Source organism: Nansenia antarctica (assembly GCF_963989245.1).
Source record: "Nansenia antarctica genome assembly, chromosome: 4".
NCBI classification, from domain to species: Eukaryota; Metazoa; Chordata; class Actinopteri; order Argentiniformes; family Microstomatidae; genus Nansenia; species Nansenia antarctica.
In genome coordinates this window covers 45,760,019-45,765,801 of record NC_137689.1, presented here as the reverse complement: position 1 = coordinate 45,765,801, position 5,783 = coordinate 45,760,019, and the positions used below count along the sequence as shown (strand labels likewise).

General features: G+C 48.0%; 1 protein-coding gene across 1 annotated transcript in view; it reads right to left on the bottom strand.

Moving 5' to 3' along the window:
* egfl7 (EGF-like-domain, multiple 7) overlaps window positions 1-5,448 on the bottom strand; it is a 16,883-nt gene extending 11,435 nt beyond the window's left edge. The window contains exon 1 of the mRNA XM_080528399.1: window positions 5,284-5,448. The gene's annotated coding sequence lies outside the window, so the exon portion shown is untranslated. The remainder of the gene's footprint in view (window positions 1-5,283) is intronic.
* Window positions 5,449-5,783: the final 335 nt, after the last annotated feature.

The following is a 5,783-nucleotide window of genomic DNA, read 5'->3' as shown; positions in this document are numbered from 1 at the left end:
AGATATCTTAACAAGCATATAATGCCTTGATTTAAGACATTTCATCTTACTTAGATTAACTTTTTGCAGTCTAGGGAAGGAGGCCCCAACAGACTGTGCTGGTTTAGTGGTTTTAGTTGAACTCCTGACCCCTCCTGCACAGACGCACGCACACACACACACACACACACACACACACACACACACACACACACACACACACACACACACACACACACACACACACAGAGTAAACTCACACTGACTCTTCTTTCAGACTATGATAAGATGGGAAGGAGACGTTAGGGTCTCTTGTCTGCACTACTCTGCTCAATGGTGTCTCCTCTGCTCCCTGTATCCAGAGCTGATGGTGACAGACAGAAGAGGGTGAAGAAAGGATGGTGACAGACAGAAGAGGGCGTCTAAAGGGTTAAGCGGTTAACCTGACAGAGCAGATTGGGCTAGTCTGAGTAAAACAATCCATTCTGCTTGTAAGAGAGTTGTACCTTGTTGTTTTTTTGCCTGACGGCACTAATGTGAACCTGTGGCGATCCTTCTCCCTGGTCCAGCCTTCAGAGAGGAGCTACACCTAGCCTGAGGAGGCCGCTAGGCCTGACTAGCCTGTAGGAGAGCTACACCTAGCCTGAGGAGGCGCTAGGCCTGACTAGCCTGTAGGAGAGCTACACCTAGCCTGAGGAGGCGCTAGGCCTGACTAGCCTGTAGGAGAGCTACACCTAGCCTGAGGAGGCGCTAGGCCTGGGACTAGCCTGTAGGAGACCTACACCTAGCCTGAGGAGGCGCTAGGCCTGGGACTAGCCTGTAGGAGACCTACACCTAGCCTGAGGAGGCACTAGGCCTGGGACTAGCTTGTAGGAGAGCTACACCTAGCCTGAGGAGGCGCTAGGCCTGTCTAGCCTGTAGGGGAGCTACACCTAGCCTGAGGAGGCGCTAGGCCTGACTAGCCTGTAGGAGAGCTACACCTAGCCTGAGGAGGCACTAGGCCTGGGACTAGCCTGTAGGAGAGCTACACCTAGCCTGAGGAGGCGCTAGGCCTGACTAGCCTGTAGGAGAGCTACACCTAGCCTGAGGAGGGGCTAGGCCTGACTAGCCTGTAGGGGAGCTACACCTAGCCTGAGGAGGCGCTAGGCCTGGAACTAGCCTGTAGGAGAGCTACACCTAGCCTGAGGAGGCGCTAGGCCTGACTAGCCTGTAGGGGAGCTACACCTAGACTGAGGAGGCGCTAGGCCTGACTAGCCTGTAGGGGAGCTACACCTAGCCTGAGGAGGCGCTAGGCCTGACTAGCCTGTAAGAGACCTACACCTAGCCTGAGGAGGCGCTAGGCCTGACTAGCCTGTAGGAGAGCTACACCTAGCCTGAGGAGGCGCTAGGCCTGGGACTAGCCTGTAGGAGAGCTACACCTAGCCTGAGGAGGCACTAGGCCTGGGACTAGCCTGTAGGAGAGCTACACCTAGCCTGAGGAGGCGCTAGGCCTGACTAGCCTGTAGGAGAGCTACACCTAGCCTGAGGAGGCGCTAGGCCTGACTAGCCTGTAGGTGAGCTACACTTAGCCTGAGGAGGCGCTAGGCCTGGGACTAGCCTGTAGCGGAGCGCTGAGCTAGCTGGAGGTGAGGCTAAGCCCCGGGTGACAGCTCGCAAGTCTCTCTGATCCCCCACTGGCCCTACGCCCAGAGAGCGGACACGCCAAGTGGTTCATTCACAAATCACCACGACTACAACCACCCCTCAGCTCTGCAGGGGGGAGCTGTTTGGTGACAGGTGACAGGTGAGGGGAGGAGGGGGGGATGGGGGGGGTCTTGCAATAAGAGCACCCACTTATTATCTGTTTTGCAAAGGTGAGGGTCTGTCAAGACAAATAGAAGCAGATCCTGAATCAGGAAAAAAAAAAAGTCGGGGGCGGATCAATGAGTCTATTCTAACGGTGTGGAACCGTCATCGACCGCAGACCTCAAGCGCCGCTGACGGAACTCGACAGGCCGCGCGGTGCTTCTAAGGACGGACGGTCGGATGTCCAGGACCTTTGGGTGTGGGACCGCAGCCTCTCTGCCAAAACGCCTGAGGTGATTCAAGAAGAAGAAGATCACCTTCGCCCTGCAGCAGTGTTGCTGATGATTCAATGATTCAATGAATGATGTCATGTAAAACCCCCTAGTCAGACTGGCTACCACTGCCAAGAGTGTGAGTCATACTCACCCGCAGGGCACACATACCGTAGCACAACAAAGAGAGATGTTCCATGTACATGGATGCAGGGGAGGGTGAATGGGGGCGGGGTGGAATGGGGTGTCACCGTTTGAGCCCAGAGTCGATTGTTTGGTGGGCATTAGGTCAAGTGTTTCACACACACACACACACACGCATGCATGCACACACACACACACACACACACACACACACACACACACACACAATGATCTACATTAGATGTCATGTCATCTACATTGATCTCCAACCCATGCCAGATTCATACAGTCTTTTCCTACAGAGTGTATCTATGAGGCCCCTCTACACCAGAGACACAGTAACAGTCTATGAAGACCGCTGACACAGAAAGACCTTTCTCACGGCTCTGCCTGCAGAGTATATGTGACAATAAAGAACTTTGAACTTTGACCCTGACCCTTCACCTGCATGCCTACAGCTTTCCCTGTTCCCTATAGCCATATCTATCAACACCACAACACCACATACCTTCCTCCACCCTCTCCACCCTCTTCCCTTGACGGCCCCTGTGTGTGTGTGTGTGTGTGTGTGTGTGTGTGTGTGTGTGTGTGTGTGTGTGTGTGTGTGTGTGCGTGTGCGTGTGCGTGTGTGTGTGCGTGTGCGTGTGTGTATGTGTGTGTGTGGCAGCAATGAATGGATTAATCAACAGTTGCACTGCAAACATTTCTATTAACATTACAGAACTATTGTCCCTGATTTATACGAATACACAAATCTGTATATGAAAACACAAATCTGTATATGAATACACAAATCTGTATATGAATACACAAATCTGTAAATGAAAACACAAATCTGTATATGAATACACAAATCTGTATATGAATACATAAATCTGTATATGAAAACACAAATCTGTATATGAATACATAAATCTGTATATGAAAACACAAATCTGTATATGAAAACACAAATCTGTATATAAATACATAAATCTGTATATGAATACACAAATCTGGATATGAAAACACAAATCTGTATATGAATACACAAATCTGTAAATGAAAACACTAATCTGGATATGAATACACAAATCTGTAAATGAAAACACTAATCTGGATATGAATACACAAATCTGGATATGAATACACAAATCTGGATATGAATACACAAATCTGTGTATGAAAACACAAATCTGTAAATGAATACACAAATCTGGATATGAATACACAAATCTGGATATGAATACACAAATCTGTGTATGAAAACACAAATGGAAATAAGCCTGTGAGATGTATCGGGCTGTGAGATGTATCGGGCTGTGTGCGTGCCTGAGGACAAACGTTGATTGGATCGTGAGCTGTTGGTGCCAGAAATAAATGACTTAGTCGCCAACAGACGGCAGTGTTTTACAACACTGTACACCACAGTCTACCGCAATGAAGATTTCCTCTGAGCAAGGGATGCTTTCTCTCTGTATTCTCTCCCTCTCTCTCACACACACACACACACACACACACACGTGCACGCACGCACGCACGCACGCACACACACACACACACACACACACACACACACACACACACACACACACACACACACACACACACCACACACACAATGAATGAGCTATACAAGTTACCAACTTCAATAAGTCCAAACTATGAACTACTGGCTATAGAGATGTTGAAACAAAAATAGCCTTCTATCAATCTGGTTATAGACACGGGGGCGCATGCATAATAGCCTATCACATATCGCGTAATTGACCAAAAATAGAAACCAAATCATAAAAACGTGCAACTTACAAACAAGTTTTCAGCAACGTATGTCCGGAGCGCACAATGTACTGGTTAACTCTACCACAACTGTCCCATGTAGACTAAGTCACAGATGTCCTGGTTAACTCTACCACAACTGTCCCATGTCCGCGCGGATTTTTAATTTTAATTTTTTTACCCAAAAAAGTAAAATACAGAAATCCTCAACAAAAATGTAATGCGTTTTATATTCCACTCGCTCGTGAGTAGCCTATCCCATGTGGGTCGGAGTCCAGGGGATGAGCTACTTAAAGTATCGCTTTCGGTCCACATGCAGGTCCTGTCTCCTGTCTCCGGGAGCTCACAGCTGGCCCAGCGCGCATGGGGGTATCAGCAGCACCTCCTTCGGCTCAAGCCAGCTGGAAGTCCCGCGACCACAGATATGAAAACGGGGGGGCACTGGGGGGGACACCCCGCATGACGTCATGAAACGGTGTTCCTGCCTGAATCTACAGTCACAGCTAACCGACTAGCAGCTCTTGACTAATTTATCGTCCGATGAAAAACACAACATTTGACTTAGTGTTGATCCTGGAAACTCATCATTAGCCATTATAATGTATTCGGTAATAATGTAATAAAACACACATTTCAACTACCTTCAAGTCATCCTGGGCACTCAACTGGCTGATTATGGTTGATGTACATGTGTATTTGTGGTATGTATGTGACATAACAGCATTACACATTTAGAGAATGGATTTGCACCATTTTAACAAGAGAGCAGAACAGACATGCATGTTGGCAATAGGCATTCAGTATATCATTTGATGTCGGCCTAGGCCTGCATGCACATTTCGGAGTGAGTTATTATTCACTCAAGGTTATCCGTGAACCATGACTTCATAGCATCTAACCCCTCCCTTATGCCACACCCATGACGAGCCTGGACAGTTTCCATTTAGATAGCAAAACGTATGGGAGAGAAACAGGTATGGAAACAGCTATAGAAAAAAAACCTGTGAGCATAACCTGTGAATTGGGTGATGTACCAACCCCATTTAACAACCTATCAGTGCACTGGCTTAGACACTATCCTGAGGACAAGTGAGTAAGTGGACTGAATGAGCTGCTGGACCCATCTTTAGTTATGGGTTTGGCCTCGGATGTTCGATACAATCCAAATGGGCCAACATGTCACTGACTGCCGGAAAATTATGTATGGCCCGATTACATTCAGCAGCCTGTTCGCCAAACGTTTAAAAACCGAAAAAAACATGACCAAATGTGTATATTTGAATTTATAATTCGATCAAATAGTGATCATTTTACAGATTTACGTTAATAAAATGTAGGTTCTTACCCCCGAAGTATGAGGTCATGTGGAGCGTCCCTGCGCGCGCGCTGAGCGGAGGCCATGGGAACCACCTGGCCGAGGCTTTACTGGACTCTTCCATCGTTACAGTTTCTTTTAAGCTCGTCCCACGCTTTTTAATTAGAATAAAACCCTCAACCGTTACATTTCTCGGTGCTCCCCGTGAACCGACTGGCGAGAAATGAAATGCCTTTGGGCGTTTTTCAGTTGCTTTTTATGCAGAGCTTCCTGTGGAACGCAGGATTTGGATGGACAATCCCAAACCGGAATTCCTGTGAGTGTTTCGCGCTGATAAACGCGTTTTACTGAACAAACACTCTCCATCCTGCCCAAACCGCTTTGTGAATCACTTTTTTTTCTCCGTCCCCATTATAATGTCGGAGAGGACTAGGGACGGGTCTTTCTCGGTTTCAAGAACCCTGGTGCTGGTTCTGAGTCTATAGGCCCAGGTCATCAGCGGCACCCAGTCGAGACCATCAAACACCAAG